Below are 17,827 nucleotides of genomic sequence, written 5' to 3'. Positions count from 1 at the left end.
TATTTCCTTTCCATTTTTACTCGTCAGCAAGTGAGCGTTTGTTCGAGTCGAAGGGGTAAAATAATATTATCTTGCTTGGTTTATAATTATCCTCCGCAAAGTGACGTTTTTTTCTGATATCTAGACCTTTCGATTTATATTCCAGCACCGATCAATGCATCGTGATAAATCATGACGCTATAAATATTAAGTCAGTCGACGTTGATTCAGCTATTAAAATTGTAACATTTTATTTTACCTGGAAGGATGACTAATGTTTGTCTATATGATTTCATACGAAGAAAAATATTTTTGGTTGAAAAAAAAGTTAATGAAAATTTTATAATTATTAAAATAAGATTATTATAGGGGTTGGTTTGAAAGGAGTTGTATTTAAAATACTGTAGGAAATCTTGCTTTCAGCGCCTGGATAGCTCAGTCGGTAGAGCATCAGACTTTTAATCTGAGGGTCCAGGGTTCGAGTCCCTGTTCGGGCGAAAATTCTTTTATACTTTTGTACCACCGAGATATCGAACCGTCATAATACGACTCGAAGAACGTGTTCTTTTCATAACTACGGTTCTTCCAGCGCGCCCGGATAGCTCAGTCGGTAGAGCATCAGACTTTTAATCTGAGGGTCCAGGGTTCGAGTCCCTGTTCGGGCGATTTTTTTTTTTCACTCAGTTATTCACTTAATAACGCCTCAAATCAATCAAATAATGTAATATAATCGTTTATTATAGTTTATGTAATTAATTAAACATAGGTTTCATCGAGCGTATCAAAATAATAACCACTGTTTGCTGACAGTGTAACGCTAATAGTGCGAGTATTTCCGTGGCGTTCCTCTCTCGTATTTGCTACCGTAGAATGGAACATGTTTGCACACTGCTTTCCAATCGCATATCCAACATGTAAATATTATAGTGGCCGCAGTGTAATTCAATACCGATATTTTCCTGCAAGAGGGGAAAAAATGTGAAGAATCGAGGTCATTGAAAACACGTTTGCTTTATTCTTAGGAAACGCTATAATTTACCATACTTTAGCCTGCTCCCAAATAACCGACCAGTTGGTAAGGGTTGATGGAGTTAGAAGAGAATAACGTGGCATTTTTACATCGACACAATCGACATTAACATAACATGAAATAAGTGGTCGTCTGTAAATACGATCTTCAGTTTCTTCGCGCAACGTTCACTCTATTTAAATACTTGAAAAAAATATCTCAGTCAATTCGATCGACGTTAACTCGAGAATAGTTCGAATTTCAAGTTTTTGCAAAATAACATATTTATGTCCGACGATTTTTTCAGCGACTGCCATCGGATCACGTTGAATCGTGGTTATCTAATCTGACGCGAGGGGAGGCAGATCTTTTTTATGGTGTCGAATAATAAAGAAAACGACGAAACGGTGAAACGATATGCTTTTTTACTGTTGCGAATATAAAACGATGGTGCAGGAATACGATCTGTATAGTACAAATGCAAATGACAGACACACGTGTGTTCGTATACGTTTGCACGACGATGTTCGTCGCCTACGATGTTTTATTTTTCGAATTGCATATACGACCGATAGCATATAACCGATGGCGAACTGAACTCATCCGTGTACATGTACGTGATTGGACAGAAGGACAAACTGTTTCAAGGCGAAAATGGTCGTGTTCGTTCTTATCTAGTTCGAAATGCGAACGAAGCTGAAAAACAAGAGAAATTGTGCAAGAATCGTGTCTGTCTCTTCTCCGCCCTCCCGTATCTAGTGGAAAAGTTGATTACACGGGAACACGTAAATCGTCGAAAAATTTCATCAGAATGTTTATTATAATATTGTTTACATGGCCACGGTTACGGCTCTAACTGCCGTGTATTTATGCAGATAGCAGATGTCACGATAAATTGTACACAATGAGATCGCGAGTCTCGATGATACTTCCTGTGGATGCGTTATCGTCCGAGTCTTTCTTTATCGATTCTTTTCTGTCACTTCTATCGTTTCGTCATCATCAAAAATACAGCTAAACAAGAAATAATTACTGTTAATTCAATGTCTTATCTCCGGCTTGTCTCGATCGTGACTTTCCTTTTGCAATCTATTTATATTGCATATAGGATTTCAGCGTGTGCATCGTACCAGATGTACATAAAAAAAGTTATTTACAATTGAAGACTGGTGCTATTATTGAAAAATAAACTGGGAACTAGCACCACTATGAATAAATACTGCAGCTTTCGTAGAATGCATTTATTTGTTCTTCCACGAATTTAATGGTCGAGCTCTGTATTTGTACGGATAGTTTCAGTTTATTATTCCGTCAGCTGGTTATTTTTTTCCTAGACGTTCTTTAACGATGTCGTATCCCCGCGAGTTCTTTTGTCTCTGGCATCGAGTCCGTGTACACTATGCACTGTACACATACCATGGGTGTTGACGGTGCTCCCACGTTTTTCCACCCTTCTCTCTGGTTCCCTATACTTCCATCGAAAGAAAGCTTCGCGCGCACATGTCTCTCCTCGACCCTCGTAAATTTCGTTTCTGTGAACGCGTTCTTTTACACGATACGACTCCCCAACGATGTGCATCACGCGTGTTACCACGTGGCATTACGTCAAACGGAGAGTTTGTTTTTCATTTTACCTCGTCCAACTATATATTTACGCTTTTCACCGGGATCTCCTGGCTTACGAGAAACAAAGCCCTCTTCTCTTGAAATACCAGATCCTGCTCACAATTTTCTTTTCGCCTGTAGCTTTACCGGTGAAAGTTTTGTCTTCCTTGCGAGTCAAAATAGATCTTGAACTGTTATGTGTCTCGCATGTTTCTTGGGATTCTCATTATCTAAGAGTTTCTCTGTTAAACATAGACAGAGAGATAATGCGTTTTATTTACGATAATAATATTTTTCAACGAATACGATGTAGAAGGGAAACTAAATGATACTGATCGTAAGTCGTAAATGGTATCTGCGTCACGATCAGAAAAAGTATACTCTAATACATAGTACGTATCTAATGCATGCAGCACTGTAGGGTGTGCTACTGTTCTATCAGACCAGGATGAATGTCTTTATTTCATTCTTCTTTGAAGTTTCACCCCTGGCATTTAAAAGTTAAACAAAATTTACGACTTTCTTTAAACCTACATCCTGTTACTCCCCTATCTTGCGCAAACACATGAAAAGTCTACGAGCCACATCGCACTATCCTTTAAGTTCATGCATTAATCACATAGAACACCGATTCTATTCGCTGTTATCATATTGATTTTTCTTTTATATAATAGGAATTCGCGTTCAAATAACCGAAATAAAAAGTTCCTTCCTACAAATAGAATTCTGTAAATTTCCAACATTCGTCTGTTCCGTTGATGAAACCCTCAACGCATTCAGCCTTTCAGAGAAAAGATGCTCGAGGCTCGCGTATTTTTCCATGTTTCTCGCGAAAGTTCCTCGTCAGACATCGCGATGAACCATGCAGGTGCGAGGATTATGATGCAATCCTATTCAAAGGTACGCTGGCAATCGTGTCCTTGGCAAAGACCCGCGAAACGCTTCAAGGCATTATCCTTGAAACTGCACGATTATGATCGATCAGAGGCAGCCGCCTGTCATTATTGTCCCTCGTTGCCTGACAAGTATTATCGATTACTCAGCACAGCCACTTCTCTATTCGTCTCACGGCCGTGGCAACGTGACGATCTCGCTTTTTTTCCGGTATCGCGAATCACCGGATGCAACTATTCGCCTCTCTTGCTCCGCTACTTTTGTCCACTTTTTCTTAGACGATTAAGCCTCAGGTCGGTTCTGTCATCGTAAATCACTTGAGTTAAGAACATTTTTTGGGGGAGATACGTATTGTATTTATTCATGAAACCTAGAAAATCCCGTTATCAAGAGAGAACGCTGATACGTGTAAATTGATTCGTAGAAAAACCAGAGGACTTTTACTAATCGTATTCGTGGAATTACTTTGAACAAACTCAGTAGCTATTAACGTTAAACAGGTGGAGCTAATTAGCATTGAAAATGTTAGAATATCTGGCTTTTTTCTACTTCCTTTACGTAAATATATATCTCTGTTGAAGCTTAAAAATAATGGCCAGAGAATAACCTATTATTACCATACTCGTTATTATTTTGAACGAAAAATGAAAAAAAAAAGACAATTTTCGTTTAAAAGCGATAAAATTGCAAATATGCTTGTTAGTAAAATAACGGTTGGTTAAAACAATAATTAAAAATTAAAACAATTCAACGGGTCTTCCATGCGTAATATTTCCATAAAGTAATACAAGTAAGAATATCGTATACATTTAAAGATTCATAGAGTGTTGGAGAAAAAGCAAATGCAATTAAACGAGTAATTATCAACGGGCGAATGCACGTCATAAAACGGAAGCGATCGCGGCATTCAAATGCAAAAATCATATCGGCCGGACGATCGGTATTCAACCGGCGGCCTGTTTATTTGACCAGGGGCATTTAAATGCATCCGAGTACTTCCGAGAAGACACTCCCGGCGATTGAATCTATTCAAGAGCTTACAGCATGCTTTTGTCGATCCTTTAAAGCTCGGTTCACACCGAGTTGTCCAACCTATTTGGAATACTCTAGAGCACAGTCTAAACTCTAGGGATACGTGATTGCGGTCACGTACAAATTTGTAATGTTCTTAGAATTGGGATTGGGGTCCTCGATTCTTTTTCATTGTGACTTTTGGATACATGTGATCGTGAAATGGAATATCGCACACGAATAGTATTTTGTAATTTAGATGTTCTTAATTTAAAAATCAAGTGCACTTTTGCACATCATAGGCAAATTAGCTTGTTTACATTCGAACCTGATCTTCTTTTATTATTACGTAAAAACACTGCGATATTTCTGTGTGGAATAATATCCGTAAATACTACCTTATACAGATACTTGAAACTCTTTTTTCCAATATGAACAAAAGATGCGAGAAATGAAATTCTCATTTTTAATAAAAAGAAGATGAAACAACAATTTTTGCATCGTAAATGTCACTTTTTTTCTATATAACTTTGGTTATGTCACAGACGCTTCTAGTAAAAATTGATCGAGACGTATAAATAATAAGTACTGTTCGATGGGCACCGTCATGTGTAGCGTGTATTCAGTTTCCTCCGGCCCGTGACGAAGGTCGTACTCCGATTTACGTTTCCGTTCGCTCGTAAAACGACTTCCGGCGACACCTGCGCTCCTCCGATTCAAAGTTATGACCCGTGGCGATCCAGAGTTGCACGTAAACCGTTAACATCGTGTACATCTATCCGCGTTGCAGTGTCTGTATCATGTTCGTACCATGTTTTACTCGATGCATCCAGGAACCCTGTGTTAATAGACGCGTTAAAAAAACATCTCCCTTTATGACTATTATGGACGAGGAACATCGTTACGACTATCGGAACCTTGCAGTTTTATCGCAACGTCAGAGCTATCTCGCGAATACATGAATCACGATAGCCCTGGAACTCGGTGTGGAAAGTTTGCGCCACGTTTGTCTCTCTAATCTTTGGCGTGGCTCCAATTAACGTTCGTCACGTATTACATTCGATTTGATGGATTCTAAATAATATTTTTTTAGGCTCAGGTTAGTCCCAAGTGCGTCAAACGGAAGCTTGAAAGTTAAACGAAGTCGAGAGATAAGAAATTTATCGAGATAAGCGTTAGAAAGTTAGTCGATGAATGGGGAAATAGTCCCCTCTCAGGAATCGATGTTGGGGAAATTAAATTTAAAGAAAATTCCAATTATGTAAATAAATATGTACGAAATTTTTACGGTAAGGTTCTTGTCAGGAAGTGGAAGGCAACGGTACATATTCAAGGCAAACGTATTCAAGGTAAGTTTCCTATTAGAATATTTTGAAGATAACAAATTTCTATTACCTCACACTGCTCGTAAACGTATAATTTTCATAAATGTATACGGTTTAGTTATATTACTGCTATTATCTTTTCATTGAAATGGGTTTCCGAAACGACATTACTTCCGAGGTATGACCTAACGCGTTTAACTGGCAAGCAGAAAAGAGCAGGCTACAGTAGTTAGTCGTGGAACAACGTAAACAGGAAGGGAATTAGAACGAGTCGTATATACAGGCGGTCCATTGCAAACAATGAACGGTCTGTTCGAGTACACCTTGCCCCTCTACACTGGCTTTTTCTCTGCGTAACTGCCAGAGTTCTTCCCAACTCGTGTGTCTGCATTTCTCTCGTGGTTCAACCAAATTTAGAATCGAGCCGTATCTTGGCGTTCCGTTCGGTCTAAGCTGTCTCTACTTACTTTTCCCACGTACTGTCTTCTTTTATTCCAGCTTTTCCCGTTTCGTTATATTTCATGCTGCCACGAGCATGAATTTCTTGACATATCATTGATTTTTGCTCGATATCAACGGATTTATTTTCGGAAGTATATGCAAGACTGATCGTTGCAATCGTTTGCATCTCTCCTCTTTTGTCAGAAATTTCTCGCGCGATATTTCGGCTTCTGTCGTATTCAACGCGTCTGACGTCATTGTTCGTACGATTCCTCCGAGGAATATGAATAATCCATAGAGCTGTCAAATGAAATTTCGTGGTGGATATCGCGAAGGGTATGATTTCGCGAGTGCAACTGCTCAAGGACGCGTGATATACTCGCTCGATAAGAACGAGATAAAGCTTATTACTGAATTTTAATATCTAGATACGTATTAAACCGAAGGCGTATTCGAACTTTTTCAAGATAACGCAGTTTTCCATTTATTTGGCATACAAATTAAATCGCATTGACGATATTTGTTATTATTACCGTATGATCATAATACGTTATATCATAAACGTTACTTTATACGAACATTGCGTCAGAAATAAAAATATAAAATTATCTATTTTGCAATAGTTCTTTTAAAAATACGATAAACGGTGTTTACATTAGTTCAAGAATTTATCAACTTTTTTTACAAATACAGAACACCAATCAAACGAAGGAAACCTGAATCATAAAAAAGGAAGAAAGGAAAAGTCTTTGCTTTTTTATTTTTCTCGAAATTATCTAGTTTTTCTGAGTAGTCATATAAAATACGGTTCTTCGTGGATCGCATAAAAGGGACAGTTTTCTTGAAAGGAACTGTGACTGTGGGGTGCTCGGGAATAAACACGTGTTCCACAAAAGGAGTTCGAATATTTGTGAGTTGGACTGTGATGGACGACTCTTCTCTCTCCGGGGCAACTGGCCGTCGCATCGCAGTCGGTGTACACGTCGATGCACGCTCAAACGTGTTCGTACGTGTTCGTGAATGTTCGTGAACGCGAGTCAAGTACCGAGCAGCAATCTCGGGCTGGCATTGCTTGCGGGAATAGCGAGGAGAGCGGAGCAGACTGCTTGGTGCCAGCAGTCATACGTATCCCTCTCTTTTGCCTTCTATCTCGCTTACTCGTTCGGTTCTTCTTCTTTTTCTTTTGCACTATACCTCATCTTCCCTCTTCCTTCTTCCCTCTTTCGTCTTCCCGTTTCTTCCAACCCGGTTCTCCTCGTGTTCTTCTTCTCTCTTCGACGTTCATGCCCGGCGTCTCTCCATCTCTTTGTACCGTTTTTCCCTCGTCGCCGTTCCTTTTTTTTCTTTGTTACATCTATTTCCTTCTCTTCTGGTCGCTTGTAAGCTCGGAGGTCAAACTAAAGCAGCCAAACCCGCGCTTTTACGTAATCTTATCTGTTGGTGTATAATTGCAGCAATCGTTGCACTCGCCGCGTGCACCAAGGGCGATGTGTTCTGTGTTATGTTAATCTGTGTGTAGGGGTAGTCTTCACTCTCTCGTGTATTCGAGGGTGGAAAGAAAATTTCTTTGATATTATCAGCGGAGAATTCTTTGTGCCGTTGAACGCATGGGAAGCAACGTATGTAGATGCTCTTCTCCGTATTTTCTTTATTCCTGTTGAGTGTCTTTAAATCGCTGTAAATAGAAATTTCCTTCTCATTCAGAATACATCTTATACGTATCCCGTATTTGAATCTATTATTTTCCTATTTGCTGACGTCAGACAAACTAATTGACCGAGTGTCGTTCGCGTAATCGTGGAGATGAAGAACATGGATTTTCACTAATAGTCGTTATTGGTTATAATGGCTTATTTATAATTTTCCTATATCGACTTTGAACGTTCTGGCTGCGACTCTGTACGTGCCGCAAAAGTTTGCAATCTACATATCAGAGTAGCGTTGAATCAACGTTAGTACATGTGTACACGTGTTAGTCTGCATTACGTAAATTTCCTGTGGAACTTTTCCACGGTATGTTGCCGGGTCGACGAATGCCACCCGTTCTGTATGGCCGATTATTTCTACTCGAACGTGGACGTTCATTCGTCAAGAGTATTCGATTCCAATATGTTGTGAAACTTTTGGCAGAATTTTGAGACGAATAAGAGGCAAAGTGTAAAAGAATTCTTTTCCATGAGATACAATTGACGTTAAAGAAGATGCGCGTGACGCGAAGATCAGTTCCAAGAACTGCTAAGAATCGCGATGGCCAGATATCGAGGCGAAATCTCGGTCAGTTAACGTGGCGATGCGGTGCCTCGTAACTCGGCAGCGGAAGTTGGAAGAAGCCCTCGCGGGGGAGATTCGGTAGTCTCGCGCCTGGTAACAGAACGAAAGACAGAACTGGGAGCTAATTTTGCAGCGGCGTGCATACACACCGGCAGAGATACCGGGCCCAACCTAAATGCATGTGCATACATCTGCAGTTGCATGTGCAACGTGTACACAATGCGGCACATGGCTGTGCATAGCATGAATACGGGAGTAGCCGGGTTGGCAGGACGATCTTGATGCCACGCGGATCGCATGAGTGCCAATAAACGTAAACCCTTCCTATATGTCATCCTGATGATTTACGAGCCGATAGTTTCACTTATCGCTCGGCCAGTTTCACGCGTTTGCCACACTTCCGTTCATTATCTCTTGTCTCTCACTTTTTGTTAGATATATCTCGATAATTCCGCGAATTCAATCACTTCGACCTGTCTGGCGATATTTTCTTGCTTATTTATTATTTTCACCTTTCTTGTTGCACATTAACGTTTGTTCATTTTTCATGTGAAAGTCATACTTGAAAGTAGTTGATCACTGTAATGTCAATGATAGATGCTTGTCAAGTACTAAAAAATGCTATTTTCAGGAACATGGAAAAACGTGGAGATAGATGCTCTCGTGGATGGAATATTTGTTTCGTTAATTTTGTCTTTTCGTTTTACTGTTCAGAAATAGTCAGCGTTTAACCGTCAAGGTGAATCGCAATTTCTAGATGTTCCAGGATTTTAGCCAGAATCTAAATAAATACAAAAATTTCTGTTTCCTCGTTCTTGCCAATTTTTTGCTATCTTTCTTTCTTCTGGTTCTCCTCGCTCACGTGCCTTTCTGTTCGTTGCCATGCCGCTTCCGGTGAAAGAACGTCGGTCCTTTGTATTCAATCGAGTTATGCAGTTCGGTGACATATTACCGTATGGAAATTCCCGTCTTCGGTGCCTCGATCGTCGCAGAAGAATTCATTTTTCGTTCGTCGACCTGGATGAATATTTTTACGAACGACGGCCGCGACCGTGTCGTCGTTACAGGTGTGTCTGAATTGCATTTCGCGATGCAACGCAGGCATGATGGCCTCTCATTGTCCCTTCACGTCTTTTCTTTCTTTTTTTTTTTTTTTTTTTTGCTTCTTTGCTTCTCTTTTGATTTCGGAACTCGTGCTCTCTGTTCTTCCGGATTCGCCTAAATATATAGTATAAATATTAATGTTGGTTCAGACACGGCCGGTAGTTTAAGTCAAGTAGCAAGCAAAGCCAAATATACACTGTGCACTGGAAGTTCGCTGCAGATTAAACGAGGATGAAAACGAACGTTTGTCGATGAATTAACAGTGTCAATTCGGTTTTACTTGCTAACTTGTCTAAACTATGTATCTGAAGCAGACTATAGATTCAAAGGAAATGTAAGAAAGAAAACGACAATTCAACTTAAGAAGACCGTGGATAAAAATACTATAGTATAATTACAATATATTATATCGTCTCATATTTAATTCATGTATGTGAAACAATGTACTTGTGCCACTTTCCCACTGCGCTCTTTATATAATGAATTTATTCAAGCGGATTGCTTTATTAAACGATCTGATTATGTCCAAAATGTGTTACGCTTATAAAAGTCGATAGGACGTTTACGTAAAGTCCATGTCTGTCGTCCTCCGGCTGAGTAACGATCGATGAGATGCACGGAAGCTTGACAACCGAACGACAAACAACAGATGGCAGTGAGCAAGTGTTTTCGATACATTCTTCGTAGAATTTTTAGTCGACGGTATAAGTACCAGCACCGTGGTTCTTTAAAAGTTTTGTTTTCTTATTGTTTAATTTGTACTTTATTTATTTAATTTGTCCAGCTGGATATTTGGTAAATTTTTCTAACTTAATTGCTAAGTAACATGTGGATGGCTACTCCCAGCGGGATACCATCCTCGAGTTTGACTATTTTATTTCTTTAGTGAGACCAGTGGAGTGTTTTCTTTTTAGTCTACTTTCTATGAGAGTTTTGCTCGCTTCAGCAGCCAGCTGGTTTTGATGTGTTGCTGTTCTTCACTTGTATTTTCTATTTTTTTTTTTTTTTTTTTTATTTGGAGGAATTTTACAACCAATTCTCATTAAGAATTATAAGTAAATTATTCTGACGTGGTACGTATTTTCTTTAAAAATGAGAGAAACACGTTCAGAGTGATTCTGCCTGTTTGTAAATTTTAGCGTCTTTAACATCTGTACATTTGTCTCTGGGTTAGAAATAAATTGTCATTCTTGACGTAATATCTATCTCACTTTTTTTTTTATTTAGGAGACTTTTATAATCAATTCTCATTGAGAATTATAAGTAAAATCTATCTCACTTGACGTAATATCTCTTTTTATTCACCATATACGTAAATAAAAATGGTAGTCATCGGTCATTTAAAAAAAGAGAATGAGAAAAAACATATGTAGAGAACGCTGTATTACAATTTATTTTCATTTATCAATCGCGAGAATATTAATTACTCGCCTGATTCTCCGAGCGAAAGAAGAGTTATTTCCTTCTCTTTTATTTTTACAACACGCAACGTTTATAAAAGAATGAACGGAAAGAAAAACGAACAAGGAGAGCCTGATTTCGAATTAAGTCATCGCGGATCGCCTTTGTACCGGGTTACGAGTAACCTTGCCGATGTTATCGACAATTCATGACTAATTAAACGGGAACGCGCGGAAAAAACATATTTCTCTTCAAGCCAGTGGAAAAGTTTCGAATCAGGTAATCGAATTGTGAATCGCGCCACTATTTTCGTATCGCGCTTCCTTTAAATAATTCATTATCTTGGAATTGCCTTGTTCACCGAATCTCCCTACTTCTCAACACGGATTCGCTCCTTTTGTTATTTCTCTCTTTCTCTCTTTTTACGCTCTCATCGTTTTAGATGAATATTCGAGGAATAACGAACCCGTGTTCGTATTCCGTTGACAAATATTATTTACAATTCCAATATAGTGGAAATAACACAATTACGTAAGAATCTGTAATTTATTCCCAATAAAATTTACTTTCAATAAGTCGTTATATCGTTATATCCTTTGTGTGCGTTCATATCCTATCAATCTTAAAAGATATTTCTACTCGAGATAGAATATCCGATCAATTTTTAAATGTCATAGAACGAAAATTACATTAAAGAAGAGGGATAACGATTTAAATGAGGCAAGTAAGATTTGTCGATCGAAAGATGATTGGTTCGCATGGTATACACGTGCGCAGCTTTTGCTTTTAATTAACGGCTCATCTAATGAAAAAGCAGCCGTCGAATGAATATAATACCTCGGTGTTACGGTGCATGGCTTAATTGTATGCGACCGCTTAAAAATAATCGAATTATATGAACAGAAGTGCGGGGCGTAACGAGGGCAATATAATATTTGCATTAATCGAGGCAGTTCGCTTCGGTAGAGAACACGTGCTCAGCTAAACGTCCCGTGAAGGCGTGAACGACGTTATTCCACCAGGGAATCGAATCCAAGCACGTTATCATTATTCTGTTTCGTTTTTTTAAATAGAAACTTTGCTACGATGATAGATTTCTATTTACAATTCCATTTTGTTTATAAAATATTTTTAAGTGTCCAGATATTCAATGTTCTTTCACATACTTACGATTTTTTAATCAAAAGTTTTATTAATCTCATTTCATTTTTTAACTCGAAATTTACTAGCGTGTTAAGGACGAAGAGGATGTAATTTCTACTGTTAAAAACTAAGAAAATAAACTTCCACTACTGGTTGTGATTACGTAACTAATGTTCATTCTACCGATCTGTTGTTGACTCCGCTCTCTTTCGCTCTCTTTTTCTCTCTCTCTCACTCATTCGCCGTTAATCACGCGTTCTTCCCACTATCCGCATTGGAGGCTCATTTGCGAAATACTAACAATGTATTTAAATGGCTAACAAATGTCAATATTCCAATTAAAACAGTGGCTCGAATACCTTGCACTGTCTACGCTAACTATTGCGCAACACGTGCAAGGGGTTTCGCCAAGAAAACGAAACGTTCAACCACCGTTGCACCACGTTGATGGAGACGCGATAAAATAAATGAATCATTTACGATTCGTTTCGTTATCTTGCATTTCATATCACCAATATTCGAAATTTCCACACGATTCACTGTATTCTTCTCGAATATCGTACAAATCGTTGTTTCATTTGTCTGCAAATGATTGCACAATTTGCGACTAAGGATATTCTCTATCTTTTAACGCGTGTGTCGTAAAGAAAATATAAAATCTGTACAGTTCCAAGTTCGTATTTTGTCCATCGTCGTTCAGTATTTCGAAAGTTCTAAACGAAACTCGTGGCTACCTGTATTTTTAATCTCGAATTGACGATGAAGAGGGTCGTTTATGTATAGTTGGGTCCCTTCTGAAGGAAGCATCTATAGTTCGGTGTTGTGAGCACAAAAGATTAGTGGAATTTTCCAAGACGGTTTTACCAAGAGTAGAAATTAAGTTGGGTAGGCGGTCCGAGTAGACGAACACGTTTACTCTCAGCCACGTCCCTCTACAATACGTGATGGCTGAAAGAAAAATACCTACCATGTTTTCGAGTCGTTCCTCGCCAAAATTTCCTTGCTCTATTTCTTCGTTTCCCTGCCAATGTATTTCTGTACTTAGACTAATGTTTTCTTTCTTTTCATGGTACTTTCAAATTTTACGAGAGATGTACCATTAATATTATTGTCTGTTTCTTTGATCAGTGTTAGGAAAATTTTGGAAGAATTTTTCCTCTCTTCGGTATTGTTTCAATCGTCAAAACATTTACTTAAAAAGAAAGAAGAAAGACTTTCTTTTCTTCTCTTTTTCCATAGGATCACGATTAAACGTTTTTGGTTTTAATTGGGTATCCACTTTCTTCGGCTGTCTTTTCTCACCGACACACTTCTGTTCTCGCGTGACGACGGATTTTCAACAACGATGATTCCGTTCGCTCGTTTATTCGACGTCTAATTTGCATGAATTTTCATGAAGCACAACCTGAATGTGTTAGAGAAGGAGGAACGTTATGGTGTTCTTAAATCAGCCGTAACTGTTTCGAGAAGGGTCAACAGATGGGAACAGGTATAACTGAAAGGAAACCCTCGGAACAGCTTCTTTCCATTACCAGGTCTCCCTTTTCACCGTACGGCTCGCTTAGAAGAAATCTTAACGATGATTCAGCCCAGAAAATGGCTCCAATGGAAAGTTTCACTTCGTCATTTCACCCTGTAATTTCGTCGACGAAGCGGACGCGTACTAATGTTGCGCAACGAGGTTAAATAATTTCCAGATTATTTTAGTCTGAACTATGGTAACCTTTCGAAAGTGTAACCATTTCAAAACAGCTCGTAACGAAAGAAGAATGAACTTAATTTCGAACATCTTCGAAATAAAAAAGACAGATGAAAAAAAGTTTCATCAATCACGTCTGTCCAGAAGAGACGACGAATTTTTCTACGTATGCTGATAGGAACGCGAAGGCTGTGTAACGAATTCTCTTGTCGAGGAGACGTCTCGTAGATTCGATCGCTGCGTATTAATCATCGTTTACAAGCTTGGTAGGTAGCGGAGATGGGGAAACCAAAACTACTTGCTCTTTCGTCGTCAACCGACACGTGGATACAATTGCCTGGTAATTTTATTGCATTCTTCGATCGGTAAGGCTACTGTATGCAAGACCGGTTTTGCAAAGTGACTTTAACGCCTCGCTTATAATCTCGGATCACGGCTACTGGATCGAGCTTCACAGAGAGTCTCTTTGTTCCACGTAAACGCGACCACAGTGTGGCAGCGACTGCTACATATGTATGACTGAATTTAGTCTCCAATTTAATTAGCAAATATAGATTCTCATTTGCGCGTGAATCGATCGAGTTTAATAGCCTTTCTCTCTCTCTCCTCCTCCTCTTATTGTTAATGTTTTAGCTGCCGTCAAGGTAAACCCCAAAGATGGCACCAAATTTCGCTCTTCGTAACTTTGTTAAATGTAACGGAGAGCGAACAACCATTGATTTCTCCTATTTCGTCTTCTGTATATTTCAATACGTTTCTTTTTTTTACTCGAGCGTGCGCGACTCGACGTGTCAATATGAAATTAAAAATACTTGATACCGAGCATACTTGGAAATTGGGTTAACGAGTGGAAACAAAAGCTACGCTCTTGCCTCGTGGATAAAACCAAATCGGTGTACGCGTACATGGTCAGTCACAAAGGACTATGTACGTCTATCGAATCTCGCGTGTTTGATTTATCAGAGGGAAGCAAGTAAGAGTAGACTTTGTCACGGAATCTGTTACATGCACGTATTGATGCAAAAGGACTTGGGATTTATGCAGTACATTAACATATTCCTCGAATGATGTATTATTAGTTTTATTTCTCGCTGGACACGAAGATTCATGTAACTGATATCCACCGGATACTGTAGATTCGCCAGCGATCATGTATGGCGAATGTGTTTTTCTCTCGTAATAAAAAACAAACTCGACGAGAATAATTGTTGCAACTATTATGCACGAGTCATTAATCACATCGTCACTATCAGGACGTTTATTTCTACGAGATAAGGTAGGTGGTTGGGCTCCAAACAATGCATAGGATTTGGGAAACGTATGCAAAGTACAACTGAGACACCCTTGGTGGGCAAGGGAAATGAATCCTTGAAGGGGAAGAGATTTCGTGAGGATTCTCAAGAGGCAGAGAAGTCTCATCCTTCCGTCTTTGGAGAGAAACGAGCGAATATAGCTGTGAACGAAGAAAAAGCACGGACCGACCGTGTAGAGAGTAATTTAAATTCTCGGGCACGTATAGCCGCTCGAAGGGTTCCTGTAAAGGATCATAAATTCTCAAAATAACCCTCATTTCTCGAAATATCCGACGAAATCTTCGATTCGCAGCAGTCGATAATAAAATCATGTGTTCGTGGTTGATCGTTGCATTACGCGTGGAGAGGTAACGCGGCTACTTTTTTTTTTTTTATTTTTTTTAAATAGTTTATTTAGCCAATATTTGATTTTTTGTACATTTTTGAGATTCACAATAAACAATGAATTTGAGTATAGTGTGTTTAGGCAAAAGTACCGATACGCGTCGGTACGACGTAGCCATGGTCTAATATGTGTCGTGGATTTTCGGTTTTTGCGTTTATTTTTTTGTTTTTTGGGTTTAAGTCGCATTGGTGCGTGATTTTTGTGTATTCTTGTGTGTGTTGTATTTTGTCCTGAAACTTGGCCGCAAAACAGGACTCCTCGGTGTATTACTTGTAACGCGGCTACTTGCGTAGCAATTACGCGTGTATACATTTTTAATGTATGTACGTACGTTTCAGCGATCGGCTGTGTCGCTGTGATGAAGCGTTAAACGCTATTTTGAAACGATAGAGTTAGTCATATTGTTACGAGGTCTGGTGAAGAGAATGTTAGTGATTTGAATGCAAGGAATCAACGGCTCTTTAAATCCTCTCTTTCGTGATAATATGAACTTGCGTGCTCAAATCTACCGATTTACAGATCTGTAATCACGCGCCGTACTTTCCGTAGCCACTGTATGCTGACTGAACTTTCAAATTATCTCGAAACGTAAAAAACGATGTTCCACAGAGAATATTTGTTCTGCTGTGTATCGAAGATGAAATGGTAGAACCTTTGAAGTTTCAATATTTGCTTTAGCCCGATGTGTCACTGTGATAGTGTGAGAGAAATTGTGTTTCGAAACGACAGAAATCGTAAACGATGATTTTGTAAGCCGCGGGACCGTTCGTTCGTGCGTGAAAGTTTCCTCGTCGGAAAACAGCGGGTGACAAATTATCCATGAATTTTGTTATGACGCGTTCCGAATAAAGGGGTGAACCTTGGAGTAGATGGAAGAAAGAAAAATACGTTTCGATTCGAATCACGCGGTACCCTCGAATGCAACAATGGCCTGTTCTTTGAACGAACAACGAGGAGGGAAAAAATCAAGGGGAAATAATCACCCTTCGTACAAATATAGGTCACGATAGAAGCGGTGAATAAGCGTGTGTATTGACCAATGACGTGTACATATACAACGGAGCCACTCGTGCAGATTTATCTACAGGCTGTAGAACAAATTCCCAGATAAATGTCTGTATACCGAGAGTTTCTCGGCTCTCGCGTTAGCCAGCATCCCCAATCAATGGTTTGCACTGTCTTCTTCGCTTCTGGAAGGTTCTTTTAAATTCTAGATAAAAGTATCGATTAATGTCGATTAATCAGCTGGTTATATGTGACGACTTGAGAACTTTTGAAGATAAACCTTATTCGGTAAATACGAAAAAAAAAGGAATAGATTAAAGTTATCAGCTTTTTGTTTGCTCCTAATTCACTCTCTATCGCGAGGAGAAAGTTTCGATATATTAATAAGAGTAAATTGAATTTTCTCTTTGACGTTCTTATGAATCATCGTGGTTCGTTCCCCTAAGAACAAAGGATACGTCGAGCGTGTTTCTATCGGATTGCTGTCAGGCTTATACGATCGTTATCCGAGGAAAAATGCACAATTACGACCGATTAAGTCTATCTATAGTCCCTCGTAGTCTATTTGCAGTAGCTGACGAAACTCGTTTCCGTGTTGCATCAGTCGTCCGATAACCGACTTTGTTGTTTACCGATCGTCGATAATTATGCTGTGTTTCTTTCGTTCGATCTATCTTTGCTCCTTCCTCTCTCGTGATCTGTTCCACAAAGTCAAATCTCTCTTGTCAAAACACCGATACCCTCGATTACGAGCCAAGAATCCCTCTTGTCTCATCTCGAATATTCATCCAATCCCAATCCGCGCTTCACGTAAACCGATCGATTATTTCGTCATATACCGTTTCATCCACCGAAAGTTACGCATTGCCATAAATATTAGAACGGCATTGTAGCACCCTAATGCGTTCGCAGAGTTCCCCAAAACCATTCCTGCTCTGCGACCGTAACACGAAACAGCTTCTCCTCCCAGAGATCCAGGACGATCCTACGGCTCTGGAAACAGCTGATCACTCTCACCAATCCCGTCGTGCGCACACTTAAAATCACCAACCCCATACTCACCTTCCTGTTTGTAAATAATTTGACCATGTCTTTAATTTTTCATGGAAATCTCGTCCCGTGTCAGTCACCGGATCCAGTTGAAATTTGGTAGGGTCGTAAGCGGCCTTCCATGCGTTCCACGAATACCGTGGTTTTAATACAACCTCGATCACCCTGTACGAAACGCCGGAAACGAAGGGT

At 39.3% G+C, this 17,827-nt stretch overlaps 1 protein-coding gene, 1 long non-coding RNA gene and 2 other non-coding genes across 6 annotated transcripts in view; 3 read left to right on the top strand and 1 right to left on the bottom strand.

Moving 5' to 3' along the window:
• The window catches only part of LOC132910108 (sestrin-1), a 150,940-nt gene that overhangs the window by 85,825 nt on the left and 47,288 nt on the right, over positions 1-17,827 (top strand). The window lies entirely within an intron of this gene.
• Trnak-uuu (transfer RNA lysine (anticodon UUU)) lies at positions 404-476 on the top strand. The gene has a single exon. It is a non-coding gene; the product is annotated as a tRNA-Lys (tRNA).
• On the top strand, positions 572-644 carry Trnak-uuu (transfer RNA lysine (anticodon UUU)). The gene has a single exon. It is a non-coding gene; the product is annotated as a tRNA-Lys (tRNA).
• LOC132910148 (uncharacterized) overlaps positions 4,745-17,827 on the bottom strand; it is a 48,791-nt gene continuing 35,708 nt past the window's right edge. The window contains exons 2-3 of one of the 2 annotated variants that reach the window (XR_009658697.1): positions 9,488-9,753; positions 4,745-5,336 (exon numbers count right to left, since the gene is read on the bottom strand). This is a non-coding gene — a long non-coding RNA (uncharacterized LOC132910148). Of the gene's footprint in view, positions 5,337-5,893; positions 6,721-9,487; positions 9,754-17,827 lie in introns of those variants that run through there. The other variant, XR_009658696.1, reaches the window with a different exon arrangement.

Source organism: Bombus pascuorum, chromosome 8 (genome assembly GCF_905332965.1).
Source record: "Bombus pascuorum chromosome 8, iyBomPasc1.1, whole genome shotgun sequence".
NCBI lineage: Eukaryota > Metazoa > Arthropoda > Insecta > Hymenoptera > Apidae > Bombus > Bombus pascuorum.
This window is presented reverse-complemented; position numbering and strand designations above follow the sequence as displayed.